At 35.0% G+C, this 11,220-nt stretch overlaps 1 pseudogene; it reads right to left on the minus strand.

Moving 5' to 3' along the window:
* Positions 1–657: 657 nt before the first annotated feature.
* LOC131224151 (alcohol dehydrogenase 1-like) lies at positions 658–3,114 on the minus strand (annotated as a pseudogene).
* Positions 3,115–11,220: the final 8,106 nt, after the last annotated feature.

Genomic DNA, 11,220 nt, shown 5'->3' on the forward strand with positions numbered 1-11,220 from the left:
TGCCAGCAAAGGGTTGGCCCATCGGTCAGCTTAGGCCCCTTTTCTTGTAGTGACATGACATTGCCCTTGGAGGTGGACTTCCATGATGTTATAGAACACTGGGCCACCATATAATAATTAAAAAAAAAAACCTTATGCTACAGGGATGTCCTTGACAATCACTATGTCTATACATGAATCTCATAGGACATTTTGAAAAGAAAATTTTCAGTGGCACACATTCACCTCTAAAAATCAAGAAATGGGCTATTCATCAAGTACAGTCCATTATGAAACATGCCCTAAGAACAAAATCAGGCCTGTCACACACTTGTGAGGCACTCAATGAGCGAGCGAACTGGCCTACTTTGGCTTGCAAATTTTTACGCTGAACCCCACATGATGAATAGTCAGGATCTAGCACATGCACCACATGCACAAGTCTGATGAGATGGACCATTGGATGAGAGGGGGACACTAACAACTGCACATGGCCCCAATGCCCCTCAGCAAACCATTTACAACCATTCATGTTGTTACTGATGATCAACTGTAGTGTTTGGTGTATCCCGGGCCATCTTTAATCTTTTGTGGATCCACTTGGGCCATGCAAATAAATTCACCCGCTGAGAATGTACTAATTGCAATATACTGAATCATGACAGATAAAATGCAATATGAAGATAACAAGGTGCTGATGTTCTTAATTTCTAATTATTTAGATAACTTTAAGCTTTTTGAGACGTCAACAAGCAAACAAGTTATAAAACTCAAATCAAACAAACATATGATGTATTGGGAAAAACAAGAACACTATCCAACCATGCGAATGATGGACAGAAGGCCATCTCCTTGGAGCATATATTCAAAGGCTTTGTTGATTTCAGAAAATGGAATTTCATGTGTTATGAATTTCTCCAATTCAAGCTCCTGCAACCATAATGAGATATATGTTATATAAAAGTACTTGTTGCAGAAATCATGTGTTCTAGAAAAGGTTGTGTAACAATGGTTCCTGCAGTTAACAAGTTAACAGGCAATGTAAATTGAAGATGACTTATATTAGATTTGTTAAAAGGCAAGGGATCATAGCATCAACCTATATCCTCATCTAGAGGCATATATGAGGTTCATAACCTTCATCTATGGGGTCCTACCATGAACTGACCATAACGAATGAATAAACATGGCTGCTGGTTGTAGGATAATTTTTATTTATTTATTTTCCTGTAGGACTGTGTTCTGGCAACTGTTTTGACCATATATAATCATCTAAAGCCCTCCAATTAGTCGGCAGGATTATGTAACCATTTGATTTTGGCTTAAGTCTAACAAACATAGGACAGATCCCATGAACGGTCCATGTATGGATAAAAGTGGTTTTTAACACTGCATTCTATGTCTTGTCAAAATGAATATAAAGATATAATTCGTTGTCTAGAGTAAAATATGTTGGTAATTACAGTTCAATCTGTAACATAAATTTACTCTTGCATACCTTATTCATGTATTTTTTCCACAACTGAAGGAAGATCCGACCGTGGTTTATAGTTTCCAAAGAAGGTTCCTTTGAGAGTCCTCTCATTTAACAAATTCATGGTGTGCGTCTTGAACACAGCATCTTTGTGAGGTACGCTGACTAGTACAGAAACACCCCAACCCTGTGAACATTAATGGAATTTCAGTGTTATAAATTACAGACTAAGATCAAGATTGAAGGAGCAATGCTTAGAAGTGAGAGTAGAAAAATACATCATGAACGCATTCGAATGCAGATATCATGGCATTGATGTTCCCAGTACATTCAATGCTACAGTCTACTCCACCAGTCATCTCAGCAATCACCTATTGAAATTCGAGAACTTGTTAAATTACTGAAAATACTTTTCAGTAGAAAATTATAGCCAATTGCTTCGGACTTGGAAAAGATATAGAAGACTACAACAAACCTCTTGAACTGGTTTGTCATGTTTTTTTGGAATTACGAACTCTGTAATGCCAAATTTCTTTGTTGATATCAGAAGAAAATCGAATAGTTAGTAATGTATATAAAATCCAATGATACATGTATAAAGACAAAACACCAATAAAAAAAATCTATTAATATAAATATGGCGTAAGTTAACCTTCCTCGAATTTTTTTGGGTTCAAATCAACACCAATAATCCTTGAAGCTCCGACAATTCTAGCCCCTTCAGCAGCCTAATCACCTGATATAATTACATCATTTGTCATAAAATGAGAAGTTATGTAACATAAATGCACTTTATATAGATGAGAGGAAATTGAATTTTGGAAAGAACAAACATACTAGGTATAGAAACAACATTTTTGACTCAACAATTGGATAGATTAACCATGTAGATTAGAGTCGCAGTCGCATCATGGGATGGTCTATGCCCTAAAATTTTCTCTATCAGTTGATACTAGTTGTCTAATGAAAATGGACAATTGCAGCCAACTGTCCACATTCAACAAAGGTCCAATCAGACGGTTTGGATCATATAATTGGGAATACTCATAACATCCATCAGCTACCATAGCCCCAACATGTGAAAGAATTTGGATCACATTTTTAAATTTGCGTAGCAAAATATTGATAGAACACAAATATTTCCTCAGCGAAGAAAAAGAAAAGAAACTCACAGCTAGGCCGACTGCTCCCAATCTGAAAACAGCAACGCTGGAACCCCTTGTCAGTTTCACAACATTTAAAGTGGCACCAAGACCTATAAATAAAAAAAATCAATTCAATTACAAGAAAAAAGAATTCATGTTGAAAATTCGTGAAACAGAGGAAGTTAACCGAATAGAAAGTCGAATTTTTGCGGCAGTGTAGAGTCCACCTGTTAAGCTTCTGCAACTAAGAACACAAACTTTATCAAGAGGAGCAGCAGGGTTGATCTTGGCAACACAACCAACATGAACAATAGTGTATTCCCTGAAAGTAGAGGTTCCTACAAACTGGTAGGTAGGCTTCCCATTGATGGGTGATGTGCTACCACTGTGATTAGCGCACAGTATCATAAGGGAACTAGGATTCCTGATTTCGTGAGGGATAGGAGTTTTGATGGGTTTCAAACTCCTCTGCCCATTGCAACTATAAGAATAGGTTAGGTCCGAATCCAACACCATCTACTGAAGGAAAATTTCCGTCACGTCTTCTTAATGGGTATAAGAAAAGGAAGATCTTGGCATCTGATTCTTTAGCAATGGTGTGTCAGATAGGCAAGTTATCTTCCTCTTTTGATCACCGTATTATGTGCCCAGTAAAGTCCTTTGATCTTCTTCAGTTTTTGGGATAATGCATTAAAGTGATTTGGAAAAACAGATAGACAGAGTGAATACATAATACATACATGAAGGCATGTGCCCCAGTAACCCTATGGTAAGGGCCGCACCGTCTCGGGCGAGGCTGGGTTCTCACCTAATCCGCTCTCAACTTCCTCTGCCTCTGACACAGAGAGATTTCGTTGTACAGCAAATGGCAAAGCATCTTAAAAGAAAGAGGCATGGATTGCGTACTACCTCTACCCTCCCTAGCTAAGCATCGGAAGGGGCTTTGAGGGCCACCGTGATGTATGAGTTTCATCTACACTGTCAATCCATTTTTTTGATATTATTTTAGGGTAGAAGCTAAAAAATGAGGCAGCTTCAAGGCTCAAGTGGACCACACAGTAGGGATTAAACACTTAAAGTTGATTTAATTTTTTGGAACCATGGAAGCTTGGGATTAAGTTGATATTTGTGTTTTTCCTTCATTTATGGCTATGTGATTTTATGAACAAATTGGATGGCAATTAACCATCATGATGGACCCTAGTTTTAATGGTGGGTGTCATTATCACCCTTGATTCCTGTCATGTGGTTTCACTTTAGCTTTGTCTCATTTTTAAGCTGGTACCGTAAAACTATTTGGTGACATGAATGGATGATGTGGATAAAACCCATAAATCATGGTAACCCCTCACACCCCTTGTCCATTGCAGGGATGAGTGGGTTAGCACACAATCCTCACTCATTTGAAAGCTGTTTTGGTTGGTACCTACTTAATTAGGGGTCATTTGGGAGGGGATTGGAGGGGATCTAAGGGGGTTTTGAATCCCTTGGTTGTTTGGCAGCATAAAGTAAAAGGGGTTTCCAATCCCCTCTTTGAGGGGGTTTGTAATCCATGGTGAGAGCTTGGATCACACGGAAAATCATTTCAATAGTTGCATGTGTAACATATGTGTCACTATACACTATCATTCTATTGGGCACATGACCCACTAATGATGATCAACACCATCCAAACATTGTCCATGTGAATCAGAACCGTCCAAACATTGTCCAGCATTGTCCAAACATTGTCCATGTAAATCAACGATTAAAAATCGTTGGTTAGTCACTCAGACATGATCTTGTGCTTGTGGCCCATCCGAGACTTGAAATTTCATCATTTTCGGGCAAAGCATATATTTCAGCGGGCTTATCACAACCATTATGTCAAAAATTACATATCTCACTAATTAGAGATATTAAAGTTGATTTAGTAATTAAATTCAAACCCTTGTAAATATACCATGGATAGGTACTTTTGAATTAAAGTTGATTCACACTCTAGGGTACCAAACACACTAAGAGGATTGCAAATCCACAGGGTTTCTAATCCCAGGGGTTCCCATCCAGGGGTTCCAAATCCACGCTCCCAAACTAGCTGTCTCCTTCTAACTGGGCCTGCTGTCCCATCAAATCCAGAGGGAGGAGGGGATTAGGTGTTACTTGGGTAATAAGTTGGTGTTTCCCTAATTGTGGGGCCCACCTGATATATGTTTTGTATATCTTGCATCATTTATTAGCTTTTAGAGCTCATTTACACTACAAGAAAAGCCACTTTTACTGACGAAAATTTTTGTCACTAAAAGTCGATTTTTCGTAAGTAGAAAGTTTTGCCGACGAAAATTTCATCGGTAAAAGTCCAAGGGTAAAGGTTTTTTTCATCAGCAAAGGTAAAACTTTTACCGACGAATTTTTTTGTCGGTAAAAAATTTTAAAAAAACTTTTCCCGACGATTTTTTTCATAGTTAAAAATATTACAAAACCTTTTGTCACAAAAAAAATAAATAAATAACTTTTACCTACGAAAATTTTCGTAAGTAAAAATATTTACAAAACTTTTATTCGTCGGTAAAAAATCAGTAAAAAAACAATATTAAAAAACTTTTACCAATGAATCTTTTCGTCAGTAAAAAATAAGTAAAAAATGATTTTTTAAAAATATTTCATGATACTTTTACCTAAGAAAATTGTCGGATGAGACTTTTACCTACGAATATTTTCGTAGGTAAAAATTTTGGATGATACTTTTACCTACGAATTATTTCGTAGGTAAAAGTTTTTTTTTTTCCTTTTTTTCCTTCCAATTATCTTTCATTATATTCTTCCTAGTATACACCTGTTATATAATGTATTTCATCATGTTTACATCCATCTAAACCCAAACTGCGTAAATCTATCTAAACATAAACTACATCCATCCAAACACAAACAATCTTATCCACATCACATTTATTCACGCATAAATATATATAAGTTTAACATCATAAATAAAATAGAAAAAATAATTCATAGCCTATTTCCTGGTGGGGCTCACAAAATTCAGTGTGGTGAACACATCGCTGACTGTGCACACACCTAAGTCCTTACTGATGCCTTCATGGTAGATTCAAAATAGTTTCAATACAAGGTCATGAGTTCAAGTACCCATTGTGGCTGTAAGCGACTTTGGTGTGTGAGTGTGTGTTAAAAGAAAAAGAAAGAAAGAAAGAAAATGCTGATTTATCTTTCTGGGTTGAGCCTAATGGTACTTGGTGATTTCTTATCAGGTAGAAATTATTATTAGTTGTTTTTAGAAATGTGAGATTAGGCCACTTATAATTATATTAACATGATAAAATGTTGTACGTGAGCAGACACCACAAAATAAACAATCCTATTGGAAAAAAAAAAAAAACAAATGAAAAGAGAGAGAACATACGAGAGGTGATCTCTATCTCCTTTGATGGATTTGTGCCCTACCCAACTTCCTATAACGAGAAGTTATATGGGTCTTGGAATAATGTTGGTGACAAATTCACCTTGTCTATTAATATTATTATATTGTGTTAGGACATGACTCTAAAAATGAGATAAATCCAAATCTCAAATAATCTATACCATAAGAGATAGTGGAGATGGAAATAGATGCATTGTGGTGCTTGAGTTCGAGTATGCTTGCCAACAAAGCAAGATTTTCTTGTTTGTTGCCATGTGATTGGGCTACATTATTACATCAATCTAATTCGGGTTCGGAATCGGGTTTAGGTTTGGGTTTTCAAGTTTAGGTTTAGGTTTAGGTTAGGGAGTTGAGATTAGGATTAGGTGTAGGTTTAGGTTTAGTGATTTGAGAATACATTTAGGTTTTAGATTATAAGTTTAGGTTATAGGTTTAGGTTTTAAATTATAGGTTTGGGTTAAGGTTAGGTTATGGGTTATAGGTTTAGGTTATAGGTTACGGGTTATAAGTTTAGGTTTTAGTTTAGGTTAAGGTTATAGGTTTAGGTTTAGGTTATAGGTTATAACTTTAGAGAATTGAGAATAGGTTAAGGTTTAGGTTTAGGAAATCAGATTCGGGTTCGATATCAGGTTTAGGTTTGGGTTTTCAAGTTTAGGTTTAGGTTTAAGTTTAGGTTAGGGAGTTGAGATTAGAATTAGCTGTAGGTTTAGGTTTAGGGATTTGAGAATACATTTAGGTTTTAGGTTTAAGTTATAAGTGTAGGTTATAGGTTTAGGTTTAGGTTAGGTTATAGGTTAAGGTTTAGGGAATTGAGTTTAGGTTATAAGTTATAGGTTTAGGTTATAAGTTATACGTTATAGGTTAAGGTTTAGGTTATAGGTTAAGGTTTAAGTTTAGAATTAGGTTATAGGTTTTAGGATTTGAGAATAGATTTAGGTTATAAGTATAGGTTTAGGTTATAGGTTTAGGTTTAGGTTATAAGTGTAGGTTATAGGTTTAGGTTTAGGTTAGGTTATAGGTTAAGGTTTAGGGAATTGGGTTTAGGTTATAAGTTATAGGTTAAGGTTTATGTTATAGGTTAAGGTTTAGGTTATAGGTTTTAGGATTTGAGAATAGGTTTAGGTTAATGTTGTAGGTTATAAGTTTATGTTAATGTTGTAAGTTATAGGTTTAGGTTTAGGGATTTGAGAATACATTTATGTTTTAGGTTTAGGTTTTATGTTTAGGTTAAGGTTACAAGTTTATGTTTAGGTTTTGGGTATAAGTGTAGGTTTAGGTTAGGTTTTAGGTTAAGGTTTAGGGAATTGAGTTTAGGTTATAGGTTTTGGGATTTGAGAATAGGTTTAGGTTATAAGTATAGGTTCAAGTTAATGTTGTAGGTTATAGGTTTAGGTTATAAGTTTATGTTAATGTTGTAGGTTATAGGTTTATGTTTAGGGATTTCAGAATACATTTAGGTTTTAGGTTTAGGTTTAGGTTTTACGTTTAGGTTTAGGTTACAGGTTTAGGTTATAGGTTTAGGTTTAGGTTTAGGTTATAAGTGTAGGTTATAGGTTTAGGTTTAAGTTAGGTTATAAGTTAAGGTTTTAGGGAATTGAGAATAGGTTAAGGTTTAGGTTTAGGAAATCGGGTTCGGGTTCGGGTTTAGGTTTGGGTTTTCAAGTTTAGGTTTAGGTTAAAAAGTTGAGATTAGGATTAGGTGTAGGTTTAGGTTTAGGGATTTGAGAATACGTTTAGGTTTTGGGTTCAGGTTTAGGTTAAGATTATAGGTTTAAGTTTAGGTTATAGGTTATAGCTTTAGGGAATTGAGAATAGGTTAAGGTTTAGGTTTAGGAAATCGGGTTCGAGTTCGAGATCGGGTTTAGGTTTGGGTTTTCAGGTTTAGGTTTAGGTTAAGGAGTTGAAATTATGATTAGGTGTAGGTTTAGGTTTAAGGATTTGAGAATACATTTAGGTTTTAGGTTTAGGTTTAGGTTTTAGGTTATAGGTTTAGGTTTAAGTTAGGTTATAGGTTAAGGTTTAGGGAATTGAGTTTAGGTTATAGGTTAAGGTTTAGGTTATAGGTTAAGGTTTAGGTTTAAGTTATAGTTTTAGGTTATAGGTTTAGGTTTAGGTTATAGGTTTAAGTTAAGGTTTAGGGAATTGAGTTTAGGTTATAGGTTATAGGTTTATGTTTAGGTTAAGGTTTATGTTTAGGTTATAGGTTTTGGAATTTGAGAATAGGTTTAGGTTGTAAGTATAGGTTTAGGTTAATGTTGTAGGTTATAAGTTTATGTTAATATTGTTAGTTATAGGTTTAGGTTTTAAATTTAGGTTAAGGTTACAGGTTTAGGTTTAGGTTATAAGTGTAGGTTATATGTTTAGGTTTAGGTTTAGGTTATAGGTTAAGGTTTATGGAATTGAGTTTAGGTTATAGGTTCAGGTTTAGGTTTAGGTTATAGGTTTAGGTTTAGGTTATAGGTTATAGATATAGGGAATTGAGAATAGGTCAAGATTTAGGTTTAAGAAATCGGGTTCGAATTTAGGTTTGGGTTTTCAAGTTTAAGTTTAGGTTTAGGTTAAGGAGTTGAGATTAGGATTAGGTGTAGGTTTAGGTTTAAGGATTTGAGAATACGTTTGGGTTTTAGGTTTAGGTTTAGGTTTTAGGTTTTAGGTTTAGGTTATAAGTGTAGGTTATAGGTTTAGGTTTAGGTTTAGGTTAGGTTATAGGTTAAGGTATAGGGAATTGAGTTTAGGTTATAAGTTATAGGTTTAGGTTATAGGTTAAGGTTTAGGTTATAGGTTACAGTTTAGGTTTTGGTTATAAGTTTAAGTTATAGGTTAAGGTTTAGGTTATAGGTTTTGGAATTTGAGAATAGGTTTAGGTTAATGTTGTAGGTTATAAGTTAATGTCAATGTTGTAGGTTATAGGTTTAGGTTTAGGTTTAAGGATCTGAGAATACATTTACATTTTAGGTTTAGGTTTAGGTTTTACGTTTAGGTTAAGGTTATAGGTTTAGGTTTAGGTTTAGGTTATACGTTAAGGTTTAGGGAATTGAGTTTAGGTTATAGGTTATAGGTTAAGGTTTAGGTTATAGGTAAAGGTTTAAGTTTAGGTTATAGGTAAAGGTTTAGGTTTAGGTTATAGGTTTTGGGATTTGAGAATAGGTTTAGGTTATAAGTATGGGTTTAGGTTAATGTTGTAGGTTATAGGTTTATGTTATAAGTTTATGTTAATGGTGTAGATTATAGGTTTAGGTTATAAGTTTATGTTAATGTTGTAGGTTATAGGTTTAGGTTTAGGGATTTGAGAATACATTTTAGGTTTTAGGTTTAGGTTTAGGTTTAGGTTTTACGTTTAGGTTAAGGTTACAGGTTTAGGTTATAAGTGTAGGTTAGGGAATTAAGAATAGGCTAAGGTTTAGGTTTAGGAAATCAAGTTCGGATTCGGGTTTAGGTTTGGGTTCTCAAGTTAGATTTAGGTTAACGAGTTGAGATTAGGATTAGGTGTAGGTTTAGGTTTAGGGATTTGAGAATACATTTAGGTTTTAGGTTTAGGTTTTAGGTTTTAGGTTTAAGTTATAGGTTTAAGTTATAGGTTTAGATTTAAGTTTAGGTTTAAGTTATAGGTTATAGCTTTAGGGAATTGAGAATAGGTTAAGGTTTAGGTTTAGGTTTAGGTAATAGGTTATAGCTTTAGGGAATTGAGAATGGGTTAAGGTTTAGGTTTAGGAAATCGGGTTCGGGATCGGGATTAGGTTTGGGTTTAGGTTTTAGGTTATAGGTTTAGGTTATAGGTTAAAGTTTAGGTTTTAGGTTTAGTTATATGTTTAGGTTTAGGTTATAGGTTTGGGTTTGGATTTAGGTTATAGGTTTAGGGATTTGAGAATACATTTAGGTTATAGGTTTAGGTTAAGGTTATAGGTTTAGGTTAAGGTTATAGGTTTAGGTTATAGGTTATAGCTTTAGGGAATTGAGAATAGGTTAAAGTTTAGGTTTAGGAAATCGGGTTCGGGTTTGGGATCGGGTTTAGGTTTTAGGTTTTAGGTTTTAGGTTTTAGGTTTAGGTTTAGGTTATAGGTTATAGGTTTGGGTTTAGGTTATAGGTTATAGGTCATAGGTTTAGGTTTAGGCTATAGGTAAGTCTAGGTTATAGGTTTATGTTTAGGTTTAGGTTTAGGTTATAGGTTTAAGTCATAGGTTTAGGTTTAGGTTTAGGTTATAGGTTATAGGTTTAGGTTTAGGTTTAGGTCATAAGTTATAGCTTTAGGGAATTGAGAATGGGTTAAGGTTTAGGTTTAGGAAATCAGGTTCAGGTTCGGGTTTAGGTTTGGGTTTAGGTTATAGGTTATAGGTTTAGGTTTAGGTTTAGGTTTAGGTTTAGGTTTAGGTTATAGGTTTAGGTTATAGGTTTAGGTTTAGGTTTGGGTTATAGGTTTAGGTATAGGTTATAGGTTTAGGTTTAGGTTATAGGTTTAAGTTTAGGTTTAGGGAATTAGGTTCGGTTTCGGGTTCGGATCGGGTTGACGTATTCTCTAGTATTATCTACTACATACTAGTAACATACAACCAATATCGGGGCACCATACCATAAGCTACAAGAATTTCATGTCCTCTTAAACAAGGCATCCTCCATTGATAACACACACACACACACACACACACACACACACATAAATTATAAGTTCTTTTTTTTCATTTACATTCGCAAATACATTCATCATCCATCCAAAAAAATTGAGACAGGTGAAAGACACATAAAAGAGCGGACATGAAAAAGAAAATAAAATCTACCTGCACGATATAAGAGTGGAGGTAAAAACCATGAGGCATGATATTCGCACTGAGTAGACTCGTGAGTGTGTATGCCTTCTCCCCCTTCAAACTTGGAAGATTCCAACTCATATTATGGGGGATTTCTGGTTGACTGATACGCACTCCAAACACGTAAAAAAGCAGTGCAAGGCCTGCTATGCTCGCAAACAGCTTTTCCATCTTGCATTTGTCCTAAAAATCAAGCACCAGTTACAACCATCATGATATGCATATATAACTAGTTGGCATCAGTGCTAGATAGAAGAGTCAATCTCACCAAGAGGGTGATAAATAGTGGAAATAGCACAACATCAATTGCAGAGAAAAAGACACATATGAACAGGTCCAGTCCAAAAAGAAGATTGAGCCCATGTGCAATGCCGAGAACTTGGTACAGTCAACATAAATATGTT

Source organism: Magnolia sinica, chromosome 2, assembly GCF_029962835.1.
Source record: "Magnolia sinica isolate HGM2019 chromosome 2, MsV1, whole genome shotgun sequence".
In the NCBI taxonomy this organism is placed as follows: domain Eukaryota; kingdom Viridiplantae; phylum Streptophyta; class Magnoliopsida; order Magnoliales; family Magnoliaceae; genus Magnolia; species Magnolia sinica.